General features: G+C 35.1%; 1 protein-coding gene and 1 long non-coding RNA gene across 3 annotated transcripts in view; one reads left to right on the top strand and one right to left on the bottom strand.

The window, feature by feature from the left end:
• The window catches only part of LIN9 (lin-9 DREAM MuvB core complex component), an 83,913-nt gene that overhangs the window by 53,723 nt on the left and 3,387 nt on the right, over positions 1-26,803 (bottom strand). The window lies entirely within an intron of this gene.
• On the top strand, positions 12,897-20,560 carry LOC127559547 (uncharacterized). The gene is made up of 2 exons (XR_007953160.1): positions 12,897-13,087; positions 19,620-20,560. It is a non-coding gene; the product is annotated as an uncharacterized LOC127559547 (long non-coding RNA).

Here is a 26,803-nt window from a genome sequence, read left to right on the forward strand (position 1 = left end):
ATCAGTATGGAAAATAATATGAAGATGTGCAAAGAAAGATCAGTAAAATATTCTTTGCCCTAGAGATACCACTGTTACATATATACTCCAATCAATATCAACATTCATTAAATATCTAACTTTTTGCCAGATACTGTGCTAAGCATTGGGAGACAAAAAGAAGCAAAAGGTAGCCATGCCTACAACAGGCTCACAACCTAACGGGAGAGACAACATACAAATAAGCCTACTATATACAGAATAAATAGAAAAGAATTAACAGAAGGGAGACATGAGAATTAGAGGAGTTGGGGAAGACTGTAGTGAAAGAGGAGATTTTAATTGGGATTTAAAGAAAGCTAGGAGTTCATGGAATTCATGGAAGTTGATGTCACCAGGTGAAGTAGAAACAGAGGGAAAGAGAAGAGAGCCCAGACAGAATCCTGATGATGACATCTATGGTAAAAGTCCTAAGAGGATTGTGCAAAAGGAACAGAAGAAGTGGTCTAATAGGCAGTCACAGAACCAGGAGAGCCTAGTGTTCTAAAAACTTAAGAGAGAAAAGAATATCAAGGAGAAAAGAATGATCAACAATGTCAAAGGCTGCAGAGAGGGATTAAGGAAAATAGAACTGGGGAAAAAGCCAGGCAAGTTAATGATAAAAAGGTCCCATAGACATATTTATAGAAGCACTTTTTGTAGTAGCAAAAAACTGGAAACAAAGTAGAAGTCTACTTATTTGGAAATGGCTAAATTAATACATAGTAATATTCTACTGAATCCATTTATGTACCATAAATTTAAAAATATTTATAAAATACTTCAAAGTTTGCAAAGCAGTTTCTATATGTTATCTCCTCACAAAAACACAAAAGGTAAGTGCTATTATTATTTCCATTTTACAGAAGAAACTGGGATTAAATTAGGTTAAGCAACTCACTTAAATTAAGCCCAAACATAACATCTCTAGTGCCTCAGGCAGAAATTGAACTTGGGAATTGAACTTGGGTTTTCCAGACCCCAAGTTTACTATTTACTAGGCTGCCTAATTTCCATAAAAAATGATGAACATGATGAAAACAAAAAAAGTATGGAGATTCTTATATGAACTGATGCAAAGTGAAATAAGCAAAACCAGAAAAAATAATATACAGTATTACAAAAATAAGAATTTAGATCACAGTAATAACAAGAGAACTGAAACAGTACAATAAGAATAACAAAATTTATTGAAAAGAAAACTGATCTCTGCTTCTTTGCAGAGGTGCAAGAGGATGACTATTGAAATGCTGAAAATTTTTTTGATATGTTGCTTGGTTAACTTTCCCCCCTTTTTTTCAATTTTTTAAAAGTTTTATTTAAAAAAAGATGTCTCTTAAGAACCAAGAGAACTTTATATACAGTAACAAGATTATGTGATGATCAACTGTGATGGATTTAGCTCTTCTTAGCAATGCACTAATTCAAGGCAGTTCCAATAGACTTGGGGTAGAAAAATGCTATCTGCATCTAGAGAGAGAAGTATGGAGACTGAATGTGGATTAAAACATAATATTTTTCACCTTTTTTGTTATTATTATTTTCTTGGTTTTTTCCTCTTTCTAGTGTTTTTTTTTTCTCTCTCTCTTTTGAGAGACCTTTTGGTCTGATTTTTCTGGGAGGCAGCCATTATTATTATCCCTATTTACACAAAGGAAACTGAGGCAGACAGAGATTAGGTGACTTGCCCAAGGACACAAAACTTATGTTTTTGAGATCATATCTAACTTCACATATTCTTCACTCCAACTCTAGTGCGTTGTCCACTGTGACCACTGTACCATCAGAAGCAATCAGGCAGCTATTCAGAGGTAGGGTGCTTTGTTTTAATAAAGATAATCTTGCATCCCAAGGAACAGTCAGTTTACCAAAGAATGAATAGAATTACAATCCTGCATAAGGTCCATGATTCTTCACTATGAAAAGGATGTTACAAAGTCAGATATTACAATACATATAGTTTTTTTAAATAACATATTTATTATTAAAGCACTATATGGCTTGCAAAGCACATTCCTGATGTAAAAAATTCAAGGATTAACAACCTCATTTTGCAAATAAAGGAAAGAAGAATTAGAGAGATGGACTGACTTGCCTATTTTCATACATCTAGTAACAGTAAGAGCCAAAATGAAAATCCAGATAATATTCATTAGTGCTATTTCCATTGTACCACCCTTCTCAAGGAGGTAATTTAGCAGCAACTCCTAATTTGAAATAAATACAGTACAATGAACATAATAGAATGTTATTACTGTATTGAAATAATTGGAATATATTGGGAAAAGATAAGCACAGAAGAGGCAGAGTCAAGAAAATAACATATATACACACACAACTAAAACAATTTAAACAGAACAATAAAAAAGAATGCTGTAAAATTATAAATAATAAGCAAGACTACAAAGAGACAGGAAAAAATATCCTCCCTCATGCTACTCCTCTTCAAAGGTGGGAGGGTCCATAGTATAGTACACTGCTTGTATTTTCAGACTAGGATAAATGGACAGAGACATAGAATATAATGTTACATGTGAGAAAAAAGCAAAAAAGGCTAATTTGGCAAGACCATAAAATGCCACCATATCATCATAATAGATAAAATTTGTAGCTCTTTAAAGTTTGCAAAGAGCCATGTATGTAATCTTATTTAAGCCTTACAACAACTCTATGAGGTTAAGTGCTCATAGAGCTTCCCTGGATTAGAAATGTCACTCATTGGGACATTTTGTTGATTATTCTGCTTAGAATTCAGTTTGATGTACATTTTACATCAATGTAAACCCTCTGAAATTCACTCGAATTTCAGAGGGTTTACATTGATGTAAAATGTACATCAAACCTCTATCTCCATTTTAAAGAGAAAATTAAATCTGAGAGAGATTAAGTAATTACTGAGTTGAATCACAAGTTTCCCTATCACCAGAATAGATTTTTATGGTCAGTTTCCTTTTTTGTTCATTTTATTAGCCTATTTCTTGACTCTGGGTTTTATGTTAAGAGTTGGGCTTCGCTAATCTAGAAGAAGGGGTTGGTTACTAACATGAGCATCAGGCTATTCTCTCTGGCTGTTTTCATACCTAGGTCTGGGGGTTTGTAAGATCCCCATTGTTCCAAAATGGCAATGATCGAACAGTGAGGATGGAAAGAGAGGTCTGTGGACATGGGAGTGGAAGCCAGCCCAGGGCACCTATGAAGCAGTACTGGCTGTGGACCTTGGAGCCAGGACAGGAACATAGAAGCAGGGGCATCTGCACTGCAAGAGGTCAATGCCCAGGCCCTGGTGAAGAAACTGAACCATTGGTCAGAAAGAGACTGATTTAGGAAGTGTCTGGGTAGAAGTGCCACTCCACTCCCAGTCTGGTACTCTGTATCAACCAAGCCACACAGTTGTCCAAGAAGGAATAATGGAAAAAGTAGGTTGAAGCTAAGTTGTGAAAATTAAATGCCATACAAAGACATTTGTCTTTCATCCTAGAGGTAACAACAGCAAGCCACATGAGATTATTGTGCAGAATACCAATATGAATCAGACATGTGACTTAGGAACATTACTTGTAAGCTATGTGGAAGATGAAATGGAGAGAGAAAAGACTTGAATAAATGAGATACTAGAAGAGACCAGAGTTCTGCTTCACACACACTAATTGGGTAACCCTGAACAAATCACTTAAAATCCTAAGCCTCAGTTTCTACATCTGTATAATGGGAGAAAGAATACCTATAAATTGCTACTTCGTATAGTTGTTCTTCAGAATAACCTGAAATGCATATAAATCATTTTGTAAATTAAAGTCTCTAAAGTAGTATGTAAATGTCAGCAAATATCATCTAATTCAATCACCAATTCACTCAAACATATTTCCTTTTTTGAATAGTAGCTAAAAAATAAAATAATTCTCCATGCAATTTTCTTATTAAAATTCTTCTGCATGAGAATGCTATGGTTTTCCTTATTTTCTTCAACATATTCAAGCAACTTTGATTTTTTTGAGACCCACTACACTGACCGCCCTGAATTCACTGAACATTCAAATCAACAAATATTTATAAAGTACCTGCTATGTGTCAGCCTATATTTTGTTTAAAATGCATGAACCAAAGTTCCTTATAAGGATTTATACTATGGGTTTTAAGGCAAGACACAAAATGTTAGTGAAGCAGAGATGTCACAAGGTAATATGATTTAGTTCCAAATACATGATACAAATATTCTAGGAGTTCAGATAAATGAGAAATGAGAAACAAGAATGTAAGGAAAGGCTTTATAGACAAGATAGTATTTGGCTTTTACTTTAAAAGGTGACTTCCAAATTTCTCTCGCCAGCCCTGACCTATCAAATATCTTCTACAAAGTGACATTTCTATTTGGATGTCCAGATATAACATTAATTTTAACCTTTATAAAACAAAACATATTAGTAAGTTACTGAACTGCTATTATTGTCATCAGAATCAGATGACCACAGGCAGAGCTAGGATAGCTGAGTTAAGTCTGCAATTTTGTGGAGTGCTCCCAATCCACATCACTGAGCAATTTGAAAATGTACATCAAATTGAATTCTAAGCAGAATAATCAACAAAATGTCACAATGAGTGACATTTCTGATCCAGGGAAGCTTAAGGAGATAAAAAACAAAGGTCTGTGGACACCAGAAAGGGAACTGGCCTGGAGTGCCCATGAAGCACCATGAGCTGTGGAATAGGGGTCCTAAAAAGCAGAGGTCCTACTTGGGCAGAGTTTGAAGTTCCTAGAAAGATGGATGATGAATTAAGAGAGAGGAGGAGCCCGATTTGGATAAGGAGCAGAGTACAAAATAGGAGGGCACACGCACCCATATTCCAAATCATACCACTTTGCAAGCATAGAAAACTTACTAGTCCCCCGCATATGTAGCTGTGAAAACCACAGAAGATGAAAACCTGAAACTAAGGCTAGTGGTACCACCCTGTCCTTTCCCAGATTACCAGAGCCCAATTCTGCGTCAAACCAGAGTCAAAAATAGGCTAGAAAAAAAAAAAAAGGAACAGTACCAACAACAAAAGAAAACAATAACAAAAAGCAAACCAAAAAACCATACACAATCATAAAAAACTTCTATGAAAATTTATTAGAAAATAAAAAGTAGGATTAGTAACCATTGTTCTCAGATAAAGTCAAATTCAAAAAAGATTTAGTCAAAAGAAAAATCTACATTGTATGTCAGCTATTTTAATAGTCTAATGTATGTATTATACTTGTGTGTATGTATATATTTGTATACACATATGTATATGTGTATTGTATAAACATACCTAAACACACATATGAAGACATTCATGCTTAACTGTAGCCGTCTTGGAGGGTGGGAGGGGTGGCAAAGAGGAAAAAAGAGAATAAAGCAAAACGTGCATAGCAGAAAACAAAAGAAAACCTACAGGAATCAAAGAAAAAATGGACAGTTCTGAATGTCTTCTATTATGATAATGTTTTCTTGAAATGGAAATTTAGTGTTACATATTCTGAATCCTCACTTATGTTCTGCTGTGCAAATATCAATTTTTTTCTTCTTCTACTTTGTATTTAAGTTTTAAATAAATAAACTTTAAAAAAATTTAATTACTATGGTGACAGAGAAGCTCAAGATATATACCCAAGAAGAAAATGGCTTGAAAACATTATAAAGCCTCAAAGAAAAATGTGGATTCAACACAAATCCAAGAAGGATTCCTAGAAGAGCTAACAAAACAGATTTTTTTATGTTAAAAAGAGCAAAAAAAAATTTTTTTTAACTCAAATAAGAGTAAAAGACATGTTAGGAAAAACAACAAGAACAATGCAAAAAATATGAAAAGAGAATTTAATAGATTGATAAAAGAGAAATGAAAATAGGGAAGGAAATATGATTAATATGGAAATGATTGCACACATCTAACATATCAAATTGCTTATCATTTTAGGAATAGGAAGGGAAAGTAGGGAGAAAATCAACAAAATTTCAAAAAACTCTTCACACAAACATAGATCTAAGTAAAGAAATATTAATTGCTCATGAAAAGAATGCACCAATGGAATAAAGATAATAGTATGAATTTATTTATTCAATGTCACACCAATCAAACTACCAAAAAATTACTTCATAGAGCTAGAAAAAAACAATAATAAGAAAAGAAAAATCAAGAAAATCAATTAAAAAAAAAAGTGTGAAGGACGGAAGTCTTAAAGTGCTAGACCTCATTCTGTATTACAAAGTAGTAATCATTATGAGTAAGATATAGAGTCATTGATCAGTGGAATGGATTAGGTACACAATATACAGATTGGTACACATTGGTACTGCTTAGTATTTGATAAAGCCAAAGATGTTAGCTACTAGGGACAAGGACAATTTGACAAAAAGTTCTAGAAAAACTGGAAAAAAGATTTACAGAAACTAGGAATTAGGGATAGGCTAACACTCTCATACTGTAATCCAAAATAAGCTCAAAATAGGTAGAGGTTTAGATACAAAGGGTGATATTCTAAGCAAATCAAGGTATTATGGAAATAATTACCAGTCAGACATATGAATAGGGAAGTTTAGGACTAAGTAAAAGAAGTTCAGAGGAAATAAAATGGATAATTTTGATTACATAAAATTTAAACATTTTTGCAAATACAAAGTCAAAGAAGCCAAAATTAGAAGAGAAGTAAGAAACTAAAGAACAATTTTTGCAGCAAGTTTTTCTGATAAAAATTTCTCATTTCTCAAATATATAAAGAACTGAACCAAATTGATAAAACTAGAATCTGTTTTCCAATTGATAAGTGGTCAAAGGCTAGGACTAGGAAATATTCAGAGAAAGAAATCAAGCTATCATAAGTCATATGAAAAATGATCTAAATCACCAATATTTAGAGCAATACAAATTAAACAAGTCTGAGGTACTCCCTCATACTCATTAGCAAAGATGACAGAAAAGGAAAACAACAAATGGTAGCAGGGACATGGGAAAATAATGCACTAATACATTATTGGTAAATGTAAAATAACCTAACCATTCTAGAGAACAATTCAAAACTATGCCTAAAGGGCTATAAAACTGTGCATAGCCTATGATCCAGCAATACTGCTACTAGGTCTATGCCCCAAAGAGAGGGAACAAAAAAGGAATAGGAGTCAAACGTACAAAAAGATTTAAAGCACTCTTTTTGTGACAGCAAAGAATTGGAAAGTAATGGAATGTCCATCAACAGGGGAATAGCTAAACAAGTTATGGTTTCTGGACATCATGGAATACTATTGTACTGTAAGAATTAAGGGGATAGTTTCAAAAAAAAGGTGGGAAGACTTATATAAACAGATGTAGAGTTATGTGAACAATCTTACACAGTAAAAGCAAAACTATTAAGAAAAAAAAAACTTTGAAAGACTTAGTAACTGATCAATATAATGATGAACCACTGAGAACTAATGGACTCAAAGTGCAGATTAAAGCATTTCCCTTCCCCTTTATTTTTCTTGTATTTTTTTCCTAATGAGGAAATGTTTTGTATGGGCTGTATATGCAGAATGCCGTTTTATTTCTTGCCTTCTCAATAGGTACGAGGGAGTAGAGAAAGAGAGGGAATATAAAACTTAAAATATAGATTCCCTCCCAGGCATGATTATCACCACAATTTAAGCATTGAAATATTCCTGACATAGGGCAGCAGAGATTGGGATGGAGGGGGGAGGAGGGGAGAGGGAGGGAGGAGAAGCAGTGGATAGAGCACCAGCCCTGAAGTCAGGAGGACCCTGAGCTCAAATCTGGTCTCAGACACTTAACACATCCTGTGTGACCCTAGGCAAGTCATTTAACCCCAATTGCCTGGGGAGGAGGGGGGAAGATATTCCTGACATATTATGGAATATTATTGTTCTATTAAAAAAAAGACCAGCAGGATGATTTCAGAGAGGCCTGGAGAGACTTACATAAATTGATACTAAGTGAAATGAGCAGAACCAAGAGATCATTATGTGGCAACAAGTATATACATTGATCAATTCTGACAGACATGGTTCTCTTCAACAATGAGATGATTCAGTCCAATTCCAATGGTCTTGTGAGGAAGAGCCATTTGCATCCAAAAAGAGGATTGTGGAAACTGAATGTGGTTCACAACATAGTACTTTCACTCTTTTTATTGTTGTTTGCTTGCATTTTATTTTCTCATCTTTTTTCCTTTTTGATCTGATTTTTCTTGTGCAGCAAGATAACTGTATAAATATGTATACATATATTTGATTTAACATATTTAACATGTTTAATATGTACTGAATTACTTGCCATCTAGGGGAGGGGGTGGGGGGAAGGGAGGAGAAATTTGGAACACAAGATTTTGCAAGGTTCAATGTTGAAAAATTATCCATGCATATGTTTTGAAAATAAAAAGCTTTAATTAAAAAAAAAAACAAAAAAGAAATAGTCCTATGTGCAATCACCAAGTTTTATCAATTATGCCTTAATAATTGTTGATAAATATCTGTCTTAGGACCCAAAGAGTAGTATGAATGGACTACTGGACCAAAGCTATTCTAGTATCTCTTTATAATGTAAAGGTGATTGGAGTTTCTGAAGGCTATGCTACCATAGTACTATGAAAGATTCTAAAATGGAGAAAAAGCCTCCAGTACAGCTGTCAGGTGCAGACTTCTGTGCCTAAGGTTATGAATTCAAATCAGATTCAGATATCCACTAGCTGTGTGATTCTGGATAAGTCATTTAACCAGTTTGTCTTAATCACTGAATAAGAAAATGGCAAACCACTCTAATATCTTTGCCAAAAATGCCCCATACAGGGTCTTCATGAAGAGTTGAACATTACTGAATAATTGAACAACAATATTCTTGGCAATGAATTATCCGTTTTCTTACTAGTCAAGCTAAATATGGAAAGATTCCTCTTCAGTAGGCTAGTCACCAGATGATAAATTATTGACAAAGGCAATCCATAAAACAAAGAAAAATACAAAATGATCCTTTTCCTGTATTATTTCTGTTGTACATGTTTATTAATGGTGATTAAGTGGCAGAAAAAGGGGCAAATAGTGTTAAAAATCACAACAGCTATTAGATGACTTGGGTTAAATGAATAGTTTCTATGATAAAGGTAAGAAACTTATTCAGGGAACAATGAATGGACATGCTAGTAAAGGAAATGAATGATACTAATCTCAATAGTATCATCATAAATTAAATCAGAAGACAAAAGAAAGTTGCAGTAAAATTGAAAGATGGCTCATAGGTCCTCCTCAAGGAAGCAAATAAAGAGTTTGAAAAATTGGTTTTATCATGTGTCCCAAGGCAACAAGAAATACTTAATAGAGCACCTGCTCCCTTTGAAGTGCAATGTTTATAAGCATGGATAAAAAGATCACCATTAAGATAAGGAACCAGTCAAGGAATTAGAAATTGAGTGGATGCCCATAGTTGGGGAAGGGCTGAATAAGTTATGATATATGAATATTATGGAATATTATTGTTCTATAAAAAATGACCAGTAGGATAATTTCTGAGAGACTTGGAGAGACTTTCATGAACTGATGCTAAGTGAAGTAATTGGAACTAAGAGATCGTTTTATACAACAAGCAACAGCAAGATTATATGATGATCAATTCTGATGGTTGTGGCTCATTTCAACAATGAGGTGATCCAGGTCAATTCCAATAGACTTGTGAGGAAGAGAGCCATCTGCACCCAAAGAGAGGATTGTGGGGACTGAGTGTGGATGACAACACAGTATTTTCACCTTTTTTGCTGCTATTGTTTGCTTGGATTTGTGTGTGTGTGTGTGTGTGTTGTGTGTGTGTGTGTGTGTAGCATGATAATTGTGGAAATACGTTTAGCAGAATTGCACATATTTAATCTATATTGGTTTACTTGCTGTCTAGGGGAGGAGGGAGAAAAATATGGAACACAAAGTTTTGTAAGGGTGAATGTTGAAAACTATCTTTGCATGTATTTTGAAAAGCAAAAAGTTATTATTTAAAAAAGATAATGACTTTGTATGTATTTTGAAAAATAAAAAGCTATTATTTAAAAAAAAAAAAGATGACTCAGTGTATGCAATTGCTGTGTAGTTTATGTACCAATATCTGTTTTGTAGGTAAATAAAATTCAAACTAATTAAAACCTACCAAAAATAATGTAGCTGAATTTGCTATGACAATGCAAACAAACAGAGAAAGATAGATGACATAAAATGTTGAAAAGTATGGCTGAGAATAACAAAATCTATCTGGAGGAATAAAAGGTTAATAATTTCAAAGGAAATCATGAAAAACTAAGGGAAAGAAAATACCAGTTCTTAAACTATACCATAAAGCAATAAAAATCAGAACTCTTTGGTACTGGTTAAAACAACAACAAAAACAGAAGAGTTCACTGAGTGTGGCAGCACATGTCTAAAAATCCCTACTATGAGGAATGACTTAAGTTGTAAGACTGAGTTCAGGAGCTGTAAAAAGGCTAGCCCTACGTTAAGTGCAACACCAATATTATGGGGGGGTGGGGGGGGGGAGATGTACATAAGTACCTAATAAGGAACAAACCAGTCCAGGTTAGAAAAATGGAGCAGAAGGAGGAAGGGCTCAAATGAACTGGTGCAGAGTTGTTTCAGGTGTCCCTGACTCGTCATAACTCCTATATATAAAGAAAAGCAATTTTGAAAGACTTGGGAACAATGATCAATGCAATGACCAGTTAGTACTCCAGAAGAATGATAATGAATCATGATTCCTACCTCTTGGCATAAAGGTAATGGTCTAAAAATGAGAAAAGACATTTTAAGATACAATATGTAGTTTTGTTGTGTGATCATATTTACTTATTATAAGGGAAAGCTATTTCTTCTGGGGAGGAAGAAGGGAGGTTTGAGAGTAGAAGCAGTGATACTAAAAAAAAAAAAAAAAAAAAAAAAAAAAAAAAAGTGTTAATGTACCATTGTAAAAACAGAGAATAGAAAGGAGATCAGAAGGGGAACAGACAAGAGTTTCGTAACTACCATGTTAAATTAAAAATATACTTTTTTTTTTGGCTGAGGCAACTGGCTGTGTGCTCAGAGTCACACAGCTAGGAAGTGTTAAGTGTCTGAGGCCAAATTTGAACTCAGGTCCTCAGGTCAACCTTCAGGGCTGGTGTTCTAGCCACTGCATCATTTAGCTGCCCCTTAAAAAAAAAAAAATATATATATATATATATATATATATATACATATATATACTTTTAAGAAAAAATAAGCTGTACAGTTTCATATGCATTCTTCTTTCTGTTATACTTTATACATAGAAATGTTGTAGATTTTTTCTAGTTCATAATAATAAAAAAAAATTTAAAGAAAAAGGAAAAATATTTGGCTGAGTCTATAAGAATTTTTTAGATGTCCTTTCCCCTAACAGTCTGTCAATAAGCATTTATTAAATGCTTTGAAAGACATTGTACTAAAAACTGGGAATACAAAGATTAAAAAAAAAAGTTCTTGCTGTCAAAAAGCTTATAGTCTAATGAGGGAGACAACATGAAAACAAGTATGTACAATCAAGATCTATAAAATAAATTTAAAATAATTCACACTGGGAGGGTTCCAGAATTAAGGAAAATCAGAAAAGGCTTCCTATAGATGGTGAGATTTTAGCTGGGACTCTAAGTAAGCCAATAGGTGAAGATGAGGAAAAAAGAACATTAGGAGTCCAATGTCAATAAATCACAAAGAAAACTTATTGGAGGGAAAAATTATTTCATTTTTCTTTATATTGCCAAAAACTAGTATAGTGCCTGGCACACAAAATAAACATTTAATGCTTGTTGAGTGGTTCAGAGTTGGGTGGGACATGCTTGACATAATAAGCATGGAATAACTAATATGTGTGTGTGTGTGTGTGTGTGTGTGTGTGTGTGTGTGTGTACACATGGCTTTAAATTCTGAAGAGCTTAAAAAAATTATCTATTTAATTCTTATAACAACCATGTGATGTGGATACTAAAAGTAGTATCTTCATTTTATTATTAACTTCACAATAAAGAAAGGACTCTGGAGATTGTGACATCCTCAAGGGAAAATCATTAATTTTTTAGAGCTCTAAGCAACTAAATCTACAAATTACAGAAAAGGTATCCACCTGCATTGGTTGAAGGAGTTCCCTTCAGCTTCATGAGTCCCTTATATCAAAGAAATTACAACTCCAGTCCCCTATCCCTATTATAGGAAAACAAACAAACAGAACAAACAAAAAAACAAAAATAAAGCTGAGAAATGTTGAGTTATCCAGTGTTATATGTCTAAGTAAAGTATAGGAGGCAGGATAACACTAGTGCTCCTTTCACTATACTATTTAACAGCTGCTTTTAAAATCTGCAGATGAGGAAAATTTGGACTACTAGCTACTATGTTATATGCCAGAAAAGTCAAAATTCAAAAGTTAAAATAAGTTAAAATAAACAGTATTGAGTGCTATACCAATCGAACTACCAAAAAATTACTTTATACATATATAATATACTCGATAATATATAATATGATCTATTTTATAAATATATAATAACAAAATTCATCTGAAAGAACAAAAGGAATATCTAGGGAAGTGACGAGAGAAAAAACCACAAAGGAAGGTGGCCTAGCTCCCCCACTAAAACTATATTATAAAGTGGTAGTCATCAAATCTATTTGGTACTTAAAACTATATTATAAAGTGGTAGTCATCAAAACCATTTGGTACTGGCTAAAAAACTGAGTGGTGGATCAGCATAATCTTATTACAAGTTACACATGGCATAAAGTCTATAACTATGGTAATCTACTGTTTGACAAATCCAAAGATTCCAGCTTCTAGAATAAGAACTCACTATTTGACAAAAATTGCCGGGGAAACTAGAAAAAAAAAGTATGGCAGAACAAGACATAGACCAATATCTCCCACCTTATCTCAAGATAAGGTCAAACAAGTTCATGATTTAGACATAAAAGATAATACTATAAGCAAAGAGAGCTAGTGATAGTTCAGATCTTTGGAGAAAAAGAGAAATTTGTGGCCAAAGAAGAAATAGAGAACATCTGAAATGCAAAAATGGGTAATTTTTATTATATTAAATTTAAAAGTTTTCCCACAAACAAAACCAATGCAGTCAAAATTAGAAGGGAAGCAGAAAGCTGGGGAGAAAATTTTATAGCCAGTCTTTCTGATAAGGGCCTTGTTTTTAAAATGTAGAGAGAACTGAGTAAAATAAGAATACAAGTCATTTCCCAAATTTTAAATAGTTAAAGGAAATGGAAAATTTTCTGCTGAAGAAATTAAAGCCATCTATAATTCATATGAAAAAATGTTCTAAATCATTACGGATTAGAGAAATGCAAATTAAAATTACTCCGAGGTAGCATCTCACACCTATCAGAATGACTAAGATGACAGGAAAAGAAAAGAATAAATGTTGGATGGGATGTGGGAAAACTGGGACACAAATGCAGCTGGCTGAGTTGTGAACTGATTCAGTAATTCTGGAGAATAATTTAGAACTATGCCCAAAGGCCTCTCAAACTATGCATACCCTTTGATCCAGCAAGTGTCTCTACTGGGCTTATATCCCAAAGAGATCATAAAAAAGAGAAAAGGACTCCCATGTACAAAAATGTTTGCAGTAGCTCTTTTTGTGGTGGCAAGGAACTGGAAATTAAATCGATGCCTATCAGTTGGGGAATGGTTGAATAAATTGTAATATATGGAATATTATTGTTCTGTAAAAAATGATCAGCAGGATGATTTCAGAAAGGTCTGGAGAGACTTACATGAACTGATGCTGAATAAAGTGAACAGAACCAAGAGATTGTTGTACACAGTAACAACAAAACTATGTGATGATTAACTATGATAGACTTAGCTCTTCTCAGAAATACAATGATCCAAGACAATTCTAATGACTTAGGATAGAGAATGTTGTTGGGATCCAGAGAGAAACCCATGGAGCCTGAAGGCAGATCAAAACATATTATTTTCAGCAACAGCCCTAAAGTCAGGAGGACTTTTTCTTTCACAATATAACTAATATGGAAATTGTTTAAAATGATTGCACATGTATAGCTTAAAAATAATTAAAACTGTAAAGTTAAAAAATTAGCAGATCAATTTATTAGATATTTTTATTGGAAAGGACCTTACGGTCAACTTTAGAGCTGAACACTTTAGAACTTTAGAATACTTTAGAGTTCAGGAAACTAAGGTCAAGAATGATTTAAATGATTTGACTATGTTCATAGAAATAAATGGCAAAGCTGAGGTTTGAATCCAAGTTTGTTGAATCCAATGACAAGATTCTTTTCAATGCACCACACTGCCAATTTATTAAATCAAACTGAGTAGGAGCCAATGTAACACTTGGGTTGGAAAAAATATCCGTATAATTCAATTCAATAAACATTTATTTAGGTCCTATTATGAGTCAAAGCAAGATGCAGTGTAATATGCAGGAGGTAGACCTTGGGATCAGAAAGTCCATCAATAAATATTTATTAAGTGCTTACTGACATGGTATGATGCGGGGTTTGGCACCAAATGATATAGTGTGAGGACCAAAATGACGTAAGGTGATACAGATACCAGATAATGGAAGGTACCAAAAGTTGGGGTTCAGTCATGTGAAGAATTCAAGGTAAAAGGTAGATTTATTGAGGAGAATAAGTTACAGACAAAATGAAGGGATGCAACAGACACCAGGAATGGTAAATATGAAATAGAGTGGGAAAGCATATGAAAGACAAGTTCCTCAGTGGAATTACTCAGTAGAGTCGGAGTACCCTAACTTAGCGGGCAGACTAAATCTAAAAGTGAGTTAGCCATAAGGAAGAGAAGTGGGGTTGGAAAGCACAGTAGTGTTTGGGGAGATACCATGCAGGGTAAGGAGAAAGATACCATGAGGCAGAGTACCATAGTGGATTGACCCAGAGGAAGGCAGCATCCATGCGATGACCCATAAGTAGACTTTATAGGGAAAAATTAACTTCGGGGACATGACAGGAATTTCTGACAAGGCATGGCAATGTGACACTGCTGGAGACCTCTACATAAGAATTAACATAACTTGGATTTCAGACTGGACAACCTCTCCAGAGGGTGAGACCATAAAGCTAAACTTGCAGAGCTTTCTCCCTATCTGCCTCAGGGATCGATTCCTCTACTAACCACAGCTAACATAGAAGATATCATCCCTTATTATATGCCAGATATTGTGCTAAATGCTGAGGATACAAAAAAAAGCAAAAGACAATCTTTGCCCTCAAGGAGTTCACAATCCAAAGGGGAAACAACAAGAAAAACATATACAAAGTATAAACAGAATAAATAGGAAATAATGAACAGAGAGAAGGCACTAGGTTTAAGAGGAGTCGGCTGGGAAAGATTTCCTGTTGCAAACAGAATTTTAGCTGAGACTTGAAAGAAGCCAGGGAAGCAAAGGAGAGGAAGAAAAGCATTTTGGAAACTAGGGACAGCCTGTGAAAATGTCCAGAATAAAGAAATGGAATTTCTTGTTTGTAAATAGCAAGGAAGTCAGTGTTACTGAATTGAAATATGAGTATATGGTAAGGAATATAATATAACATGACTAGAAAAGTAGGAGGGCAGGGGAGGAAGGTTGGTTATGAAGGGTTTAGAACCCCAGAGAATTCTGTATTTGATCCTAAGGGTGTGAGAAGCCAGTGGAGTTTACTGACTAGGCTAAACTCCACAAGAAGCCATAATCAGACATATACATTTTAGGAAAATCACTTTGGTAACTGAATGGAGGATGGACTGGATGGAGTAGGGAGAGAATTGAAGCAGGCTGATCCACCAGCCCGGTATTACAAAAGTGTGAGGTGATGAGGGACTATTACCAGAGTAGTGGCCGTATGAAAGGAGAAAAGGCAGCATGTTGTAGAGATGTTGCAAAGGTGAAATTAACAGATGTTACAACAGATTAGGTGTAGGGGGCAAAAAGCAGAAGACAACAGCTAGGTTCTGAGTCTGAGGAATTGGAGAACATAGTGTTAGTTTTAACAGCGAGAGAGCAAGTTAGTGTGAAAGGGTATAGGAGGAAAAATAATTGAGTTCCATTTTGGACACATTGAGTTTAAAATGTCTATTAAAGTTGTCATATGGAATGGGAGGAGGAGAGTATCAGATACTTGGAATAATTATGGGGATACAAAAAACAGAAAATGAAAATATCCATAAAAATTTAGTTTTGATATAGGTTTGAGCTATCTGAGAGACAGTTGGAGATGTGATCCTGGAAGTCAGCTGAGAAATACAGGTTGGATGTGTGAATCTGAGAATCATCAGCACAGAGATAATAATTAAATTTGTGGGAGCTAATGGGATCATCAAGTGAAGAAAGTTCAGGACAGAACACTGGAATTCCTATAGTAAGAGGGTGTGGCTAGGCTGACAATTTAGCAAAACTGAATGAGAAATCAGTCAAATAGATAAAATGTAAACTATGAATGATGTCCCAAAATTCTATCAGAAAATTAACAAGGAAAAAAGGGTGAGCAACAATATCAAGAGCAGCAAAGAAGTCAAGAAGAATGAAGTCTGAGAAAAGGCCACTGGATTTGGAAATTAAAAGGAAGTTTAAAAATCACTAATAACAGAGTAGAATGGTGAAGTCAGAATGTAAGGGGTAAAGAAGGCAGTTCAGAGTAGAAAAGGGGTTGCACCTATTGTAGGCTGATTTCTCTAGGAGTCTGTCCCCAAAGGTAGAAGAAAAAAAAACAAACTTGGGTTCCAATACTTCTGGTATACACTAGCAATGTGACCCTAGACAAGTATCTTTACCTCTTACAGCTGTGGTTTCTTTATTAGTATAATTCTGAGTGCCCTTAAGTTAAGTCCCCAAAGCTTTAAGTTAGACAAGACTTGTTGATATTCACTGGTAGTAGTGGGTTTCAATTTAATTCAATACAACAAGTATTGAACTATACAATAAAAAATCCCTTTCAACAAGAAACCTTTTCTTAATCTTAATGCCTTCTAAAATTATCCCCAATTTATCCTCTATCTTGTTTCTACTTAGTTGTTTAGTTGTGGTTTTTATTCTTTTTGAAAGAAAGGTTTATTTATTTATTTATTTTTGCCTTTCTTTGTATCCCTGGTACCAGGCATTTAATAAATGTTTATTGACCGACTACAACAGGTATTATGCTAGGTGCTTGAGGATACGAAGATAAAAATGAACAGTTCCTAAACTCAAAGAATTCTATATTCTTCTGAGGCTGGGGATAGTGGGACCAGGGATAATGGGGTAGAGGTAGGGGAGATAATGTGTACATAAGTATATGGAAAATAAATACTAAGTAATTTTGGGAAAGAAAGACATACAAGTTGAGGCACTAAAAAAACTATAAGGAGTGGTCTGGAAAAGCTTCCTCGAGAGATTATACTTGTTAAGCCTTGAAGAAAGTTATAAATTTCAAGAAAAGGTTAAGGGGGGAAAAAAGCATTTCAAGAAGGGAAGAAAGACTTTGTTTGGAGCAGAAGTGATAAAACCGAGGACAACAAATAGGCCAGTTTGTCTGGACCACAGAAGGCATGAAGACAGGTAATAATAAAATAAATTTGGAAGGATTACAGATTTAGAATGGGAGGAAGGGACTTTAGGGGTCATCTAGTCTAATACCCACATTTTCTTTTCTTTTTTAAAAAATTTAATAGTAGGAGCAGTTAGGTGGCACAGTGGATAGAGCACCAGCCCTAAAATCAGGGAGGCCTTGGGTTCAAATCTGCCCTCAGACACACTTCTTAGCTGTGTGACCCTAGGCAAGTCACTTAACCCCAATTGCCTCAGCAATTTAAAAAATAAATAAATAAAATTTAATAGTATTTTTTTCAATAACACGTAAAAATAGTTCTCATCATACATTTCTGTAAGTTTTTAAATTCCAATTTTTCCCCCCTCCTTTCCTTCCCTACCCCCTCAAGACAGCAAGCAATCTGATACAGGTTTTACAAATACAGTACTTTTAAACATATTACCATATTAGTCATGTTGGAGGAAACAAAACAATATAGAAAAACAAAAGGGAAAACAATATGCTTTAATCTGCATTCAGTTTCCATAATCCTTTCTCTGCATGTGGATGGCATTTTCTATCACTGTTTACTGGAATTGTTTTGGATCACCACATTGTTGAGAAGAGCTAACTAAATCTATTACACAATCCTGCTGATATACAGTGGGTACAATGTTCTCCTGGTTCTGCTCACTTCATTCATCATCAGTTCATATCAGAAGTCCAAGCTTATCTGAAATCAACCTGCTCATCATTTCTTATAGAATAGTAATATTCCATTACATTCAAATGCCACAACTTATTCAGCCATTTCTCAACTGATGGGTATCCACTCAACTTCCAATTCCTTACTACCACAAAAAAAGCTGCTACAGACATTTTAAACATATGAATCCTTTTCTGGTTTTTGTGATCTTTTTGGGATACAGGCCCAATATTGACACTGCTGGACCAAAGGATATGCGCAGTTTGATAGGCCTTTGGGCATAGTTCCAAATTGCTCTCTAGAATGGCTGGATCAGTTCACAACTCTACCAGCAATGTACTGGAATCCCAGTTTTCCCACATCTCCTCCAACATTATTTATCATTTTCTTGACATCTTAACCATTCTGATAGGTGTGAAGTACTACTTAAGAGTTGTTTTAATTTGCATTTCTCTAATCAATAATGATTTAGAGCATTTTTTATATGATCTTAGATGGCTTTAATTTCATCATTTGAAAATTGTCTATTCATATCTTTTGACCATTTATCAACTGGGGAATGACTTGTATTCTTATACATTTGACTCAGTTCTCTCTATATTTTAGAAATGAGACCCTTATCAGAAAGATTGGCTGCAAGAATTATTTCGCAGATTTCTGCTTCCTTTCTAATCTTGGCGGCACTGGTTTTGTTTGTACAAAACCTTTTAAATTTAATGTAATCAAAATTATCCATTTTGCATTACAAATGTTCTCTATTTCTTTTTTAGTCATAAATTTCTCTTTTCTCCAAAGATATGACAGGTAAACCATCCCTTGCTCTACTAATTTGTAATCACATTTTAAAGACAAGGGAATGAGGCCCAGTTAAGTGATTCAACTGAGGTTACACAAGAAATCAAATGCAGAGCTGGGATTAAAAACTATTCCTGACTCCAAATACAGTTCTCCAATGTATCAAGCAGTCATTTTGAAAGGATTTAAATGCCAACAATACTGTATTTTATTTTAAGAGGCTAAACTGGTAATAATAATTTCTTTTTTTCCTTCAATAGTATTTTATTTTTCCAACCACATGTAAAGATAGTTTTTAACACCCATTTTTGTATGATTCCTAGTTCCAAACTTTTTCTCCCTCCTCCCCTTCCCTTTCCCCTCCCAAAACAGCAAGCACTTCCATACAGGCTATGAAGGGGGGAAAAAAAAAAAGAGAGAAAAAGAAAAAAAAGTGAAAATAGCATGCTTCGATCCATATTCAGTCTCCATAGTTCTCCCTCTGGACACAGATGGCATTTTCCATTCCAAGTCTGCTAATACTTTCTAAAAGTACAAATTTGTCACATTTTCTTGTTCAGGAATATCAACTGGCTTGGAGAAAAGGCCAAGACAAGAAGACCAATTAGAAGACTACTACAGTAGACCGGGTAAAAGATCAAAAAGGTCAGACCTTGAGTGAAAGCCATATGAGCAGAGAAAGAGATGGATGCAAGTAATATTGCAGAAGTAGAATTAACAAGATTTTAGCAATTGATTACATATGAGAGAAAGGGACGAATACATAACCTCAAGATTGAAAACTTGGATGACTAAAAGAATGTTGATAACCTTCAAGAGAAATAGGGAAATTAATAAGAGAGATGGATTTTGAAGGAAAGATAACAAATTCATTTTAGGTGTGCTAAATTTGATTTATCAAAAGCCATCCAGGTGGAGGAGATATACAGCAGAGTTAATAATATTGAACTGAAGACCAAGAGACAGAAGAAAGATGGATATTTATTTAGAAATCACACGCATAGATATGAAAATTGAACCACAGAAACTGATCACCAAGAGAAAGCAAGGGGGCAGTGGGGGAGAGGAGAGAAGGAGATCTAGAACAGGACTCTGAAGCTACGTTAATGATGATCCAACAAAAGAGACAGAGAAGTTCTCAAGTAGGTACGAGAGAATGAATGTCTGAAGAGGGTGGTCAACAATGCAAAAAGTTGCAGAGCATACAAGAAAGATAAACAAAGAACATATGTGGAACTGTCTATATTAATATAAAATTGTAGCTCTGCATTAACATGAAAGGCACTGTGCTTAGAATTGCAAATAAAAAGAAAAAATAAAACAGTCCCCACTCACAAAGAATTTACTAGGGAACTGGATACAGGCTCACAGATAAGTAAACAAATAGGAAAAAGAGATCACTAACAACTGTGGAAGACAGAAAAGGTACAAGCACAAAGCGAGGAAAATATGGTCAAATCAAGAAGTAGTTATCAAGGATCTATTGTGTAACAATAATAAAGCACTCAGTACTAAATCCTGAGATTAAAAAGGCAAAAACAGTCCTTACTTTCAAGTACCTTACAATGTAATGAAGGAGACCACATGTGAATAGCTATATAAAAACAAGATATATTATGGTAAACTGAAGATTATCACACTGGAAAGACACTAGCATTAAGGGGGAGTTGGCAAAACTTTTTTGCAGAAGGTAGGATTTTAATTGAGATTTGAAGGAAACCAAGAGGCAGAGGTGAGAAGGGAGATCACTCTAGGAATGGGGGACAGCCAGTAAAAATGCAGATTCAGAAGATGGAATGTCTTGCCTAAGATCACTGAACTGTAGAACATATGGGGGGCAGGGAAGGGAAATAAGGTGTAAGAAGAGTGGAAAGTTAGGAAAAAGCTAGGTTATGAAAAGTTTTAAAAACTCAAACAGGATTTTATATTGATCCTGAAGGTCATAGACACTGGAGTTAAGTTTATGGAGTAGAAAAGTAACATGGTCACAATGAACTTTAAAAAGAACAATGTGATAGCTAAAAGGAAGATGAGCTGGAGTGGGATGAGATTTGAGGCAGGGAGACCGACCAGCAATTTGTTTCAATAATCAGGATAGTTTCGGTGTCAGAGAACAGAACTCGATGTACATGAACATTGCAACAAAGGTAGAATTAGTAGGACTTGGATGTGCAGGGTGAGAGAATAAGAAATAAGAGTATTTAGGTGGTCAGCCTAGGCAACTAGAAGAATAGCAGTACCCTTAGTAATAGTAAGTTAGGAAGAGGTAAGGATTTGTTTGGAAAGATCATGAGTTCAATTTTGGACATACTGAGTTTAAGATGTGACTTTATGGGACTTTAGGGTTAAGATGTCCATTCAGTAACTGGAGAAGTGACAGCGAAAATCAAGAGAAAGATGAGGGCTGAATATCAGCTACATAGATGATATGTGAATCCATAGGAGCTGATGACATGAGTAAGAAAAATAGAATGAAGGGAAAAGAGAAGAAGCTCCAGGTCAGAACCTGAGAGAGAGAGAGAATGCCTTGAGGCATTTAACCCCTTGGGAGGTGGGGTAGTGGGGCACAACCAAGATGAAGATCCAGCCAAGAAGACAGAAAACAAATACTTAATACAAGTAGGAGATAGTATCTTGGAGAAGAGAGTAATAATAGTGTCAAATGTTGCAGTGAAGTCAAGAAGGATAGACTAAGAAAAGATCATCAGCTTTGAAAAATAAGAGATCACAGGTTGCTCTGGAAAGAGCAGTTTCAATTGGTTAAGTCAGAAAACAAAGTAAAGAGAGTCAAGAATGAGGAAAGGAAATGAAGGCATCAATTGTAGATGGCCATGAATATGAAGAATATAATAGAATGATAACAATCTGGGATGGTCAACAACAGTCAAATGAGGGCTTTTGGAGAAGGGAGGAGACATAGGAATGTTTGTAAGCAGCAAGGAAGCAGCAGTCAGTGGACAGGGGAAAATGAAGATTAATGAATGATGAAAATAAAGGGGTCATTTTGTTGGAGAAGATTTAGTAGAATGGAAATGTATCATTTGTGCATACAGAGGACTTATCCTTGTCTAAGAGAGACCTTCGTCTCTACAAGTTACACTGAGATGAAGAAGGGATTTGAGTGTTGTAAAATGGGGGGGAGGGGGAGAGGAAAGGGAAGGAGGAGTACAGAAATCTCCCCAAATAGCATCAAGTTTTTTTTTTTCGTTGTTCTCAGCTTTGGAGAAGGGGGAAGAATCATGAAAAAAGCTGAAAAGGTTTGGAAAAGCGTCTGTGTTGAGTGGGTTAGTGAATCTATTAGGAAGTTTAGTTTAAAGGATTGCCATTGCAGCAAGGATTCAGCTGAGACTATGTAATACAAATTTATGGTAGGCCCAGTCAGTGGGCTTACATGATTTTTTCCAGCTTCATTTAGAAGCCAATGAAATTGGGATGATAGGAGTAATCTAAGGCTAAGAGAGTTTTGGCAGGTAAAGAATGCCAAGGGGGTAAGAAGGAAAGAGATTCAAAAGAAGATAGTACAGAATTCAATTGGTTCACCAAGAAGGGGAAGGGAGGAGAGTGTGGTCCCGCAGAGATCATAGCCTGGGAAAGAACTTAGTTCTGGAGGAACTGGAAAGTACAGGAAAGGTTATTGTTGACTTGTTGATTTGACTAATAATTAGAGATGTCCCCCAATTTAATTAGCTACTTAGAAAGCAGGTTTTTCTTCATTAACCTTCTAGTAGAGATTAGATGATTACTTGTAAGAGATACTACAATTTCTGGGCAGATACAAGTCCAAAAGATATGACTGATCTCGGTCTCTGATTTTACCTTTCCAATCTATCTCAAAGGATCTTTGTGACCTAGGCTTTATGGGTAACTCCTCACCACTACCTTCAGGAACAGAAGTAGTTTCTTGATGTGGGAGCTCAAAGAAGGAGTTCTAGACCAAACAGAGCCCAAGTGTGAGAGATTAACCAGAGAGAAAGGTGGGAAGCTTGAGCCAGAAACCCTCTGTGCATTGAGAACAATCTAAAATGGAACTCCTAGGAATTATAAGTCTCTAAATAGCCAGACCTAGAAATCTTGTCCCCTCAAGAAATTCTTCTCAGAAGCAGAAAACTGGGGAAAATTTTTACAGCTAGTGTTTCTCATAAAGGCCTCATTTCTAAAATATATAAAATAGATTTTTATTTTTCCAGCTTTGGATGTGTAAAATTATAAGACTACAAGTCATTCCCCAATTGATAAATGGTCAAAGAATATGAACAATTTTCAGATAAATTAAAGCCATCTATGTTCCTATGAAAAAATGCTCTAAATCACTACTGATTAGAGAAATGAAAATTAAAATAACTCTGAGCTACCACTACACACCTCTCAGACTGGCTAAGATAACAAGAAAAGAAAATGATCAATGTTGAAGGGGATGTGGGAAAACTGGGACACTGATGTATTGTTGGTAGATTTGTGAACTTTTATGACCATTCTGGAGAGCAATTTGGAACTGTGCCCAAAGGGCTATCATAACGTGCATATGCTTTGATCCAGCAGTGTTTCTACTGGGCCTGTATCCCAAAGAGATCATAAAAAAACAAAAAAGGACCCACATGTGCAAAAATGTTTGTAGCAACAAAAGTGGCAAAGAATTGTAAAATGAGTAGATATCTATCAAGTGAGATATGGCTGAATGAAATATTATTGTTCTATAAGAAACGATGATTGGGATGATTTTAGAAAATCCTAGAAAGATTTACATGAATTGATATTGGGTGAAGCAAGAAGAACCAGGAAAACATTGTATACAGCAACAGTTAAGATTGTGTGATGATCAACTATGACAGACTTGGTTCTTCCCAGTGGTTTAGTGATATAAGGCAATTCCAATAAACTTTGAATGGAAAACATCATCCACATCCAGTGAGAGAACTATGGACACTGAATGTAAATCAATACATGCTATGTTCATTTTTTTTCTATTTCTTCTGGTTTTTCCCTTTTGTTCTGACTTTTCTCTTCTAACATGATTGATAAGGAATTATGTTTTTCAAAAAAAAAATGTATAACAGAAAGAAAAAGAGAGGAGGGAAAGAAGGAGGGAGGGAGGAAGGGAGGGGGGAGAGAGAAAGAAAGAGAGAAAGGGAGGAAGGGAGACGAGAGAAAGAGAGAAAGAAAGGAAGGAAGAAAGGGAGGAGGAGGGAGGGAGGAAGGAAGATTCTTTCCTAGGTCTTGCCTCTTCTCCTAGTAGTTCCCCCCTCCTTCCAATTTTTCTTTTTTCTTCTCCTATTTCACAATTTCTTCCCCTTCCCCTCTCATTTCTGTTTTTTATCTCTCTTCTTTCCAATCTTTTTATCTCTCTTTTTTCTCAAATACACTGTGTTTCTGTGTGTGTCTTTCTCTCTCTTTACATCACAGAATCAAATATGGCTCTGGAATCAGAGGACTTGAGTTCAACTCCTATCTGTCATACACTACCTATGTGACCCTGGGCAAATATCACTTCCCCTGCCACTATCTGCAAATCTATAATTCATACATGTAATACACTAATATACTACTTTGTTTTCTCTTTGGTAAATTAAATGGATTGGACTAATTGGCTTCTGAGATTCTTTCTAGCTTTCTAGATCTTTGTTGCCCCAATAGTTTTGACTCTACTGTACTTCTAATCTTTGGACCAACCTATGTTTGATGACCTGTAGGTATACATATAAATTTGTTAACTATTTCTGTGCTTAAACTGGATATGTCAATCCAGAGTGTTAAGTAAATTGAATGAAACCAATGATATTCAGTCATTTTTCAGGGGTTTTCATGGCAAGGATACAGGAGTAGTTTGCCATTTCCTTCTCCAGCTCATTTTACAGATGAGGCAAACAGGGTGAAATGACTCCCCCAGAGTCACACAGCTAGTAAGTATCTGAGGCTGGATTTGAATTTAAGAAGGTGATTCTTCCTGACTCTGGGGCTGGCACTCTGTCTATTGTGTCACATAGCTGCCCCAGGTAGGAAACCAGCTCCCAGTGACAACAGAATTTCTTGGATTAGAAAACCCCTGGCATTTACTAACTTACCAGGATGTCTTTCTTGGCCTAGAGTGTCAGCCATGACTCACAAAAAGCCAAAGTCTACTGCTCATATTTTAGGTATCTATCATTTTGGGACTGGAGTTTTATACAATAATGGGTATTTCTATACCACAAAGAGAAAAAACAAAATTGATACTCTGCTTCAACTAGACAGAATAAAGTTTTCCTTATAACCAGCCCTTCTGGAAAGGTACTAATTCCTTATAGGCACTGTCCTGAGCTGATAAAATGGAGTGTGTCATATTGGGAAGGTAGTCTAATACAAAGGAAAGAAGAGCAGATGTGGAATCAGAGGGCCAGCTCTGTAATCTTCCACCCAAGGTTAAGTCACCCCACTCTGGATGTCAGTTTCCTTATTTGTAGAATGAGGTGGTTATACGACATGAATTTGAGATTCCTTTTAGTTTTAAATCCATGACATCATTACCAAGAAGCTGTGTCTAACACATCACATCTATGTGAAATTCAGTTTCATCATGTATAAAATAAGATTTGAACTAAAATACCCTCTCCAAGGTCCCTCACAGCTATAAAATGTTATAATTCCATTCCCTTACAAGAACTTTCCGTTCCAGAGAGATTGGTCTACTCACACCATGTGCTTTCTCATCTTTGTTGATGCTGCTTCCCTAGCCCAGAATGCCCTATCCGCCTTCTTTTTATATACAAATCTTTCCCATTCAATTCAGATCCTATTTCCAACTAGTCTTCCTTGACCACTGCAGAATACAGCAGTTCATCATAAGTTTTAGCACTTATCACTCATTTGCATTTCATTATATGCCATCTTATAACATAATATTGTGAATTAATGTTTTACATGTTTATATTTTTTCTCCTTTGGTAATTACATACGTGTGGGGAGGGAGGGGGGAATTCTATTGTAGGCACCTTGAAAACAGGGATCTTTTGTTACGTTTCTTCATATTTCTCACAGGACTTGGCACAGTGGAATGTATACAACGGATTGTCAATAAACATCTGTTAAATGAATGAGATAATAGCTAAATTGGGCTACTTATGAGTAGTGTTTAAATAAGGAAAAGGGGGGAGAGGAAAAGCTAAAGAGAAATAGCTAAATAAGGAAATAATATAAGCAAAATAGGTAGTGATGAATATTGTGTGGTTAAGAGACACCAGAAAGGATCAACTGGAGTGGAGGATTGACATGAGAAGAGCAAGAGGTAAATCTGCAAAGAAAATGTTTTGGCTTTAATATAAGGACTTTACTATTCTACCTTTCTTATTTTCATTAGTTCCATCTTTTGGGTTTCTTTGATTATTTTCTCTAAAATGCATGTTTCCAATACTTTTTTTAACTGCTGGAATAACCTGTTTTTCCATATGCCAAATCATATATTCTCTGCTTGTCACTTAAGTACAATGTGATTTCCTAAAAGTTCAGTAGTATTTACTAATAATATAATACTTACTAATTAATAGTATTTATTAATACAATATTTACTAATTCCAAAATAAAATATATTCTCTTTCCAGCAAAAAAAGAGAGCTGAGCTGAATTGTTTTAAAAAAAAAAATTCTTAAAAAAAAAATTTCATCCTATACATTGAAAAGAATTATATTAAGATTAAAATGTATGTGTGGGTTACGATATACACCAATTTGGAGATCATCCATACCAATGAGAACCACTCAAGTAGCTATCTAAC

Source organism: Antechinus flavipes, chromosome 4 (genome assembly GCF_016432865.1).
Source record: "Antechinus flavipes isolate AdamAnt ecotype Samford, QLD, Australia chromosome 4, AdamAnt_v2, whole genome shotgun sequence".
Classification (NCBI taxonomy): domain Eukaryota; kingdom Metazoa; phylum Chordata; class Mammalia; order Dasyuromorphia; family Dasyuridae; genus Antechinus; species Antechinus flavipes.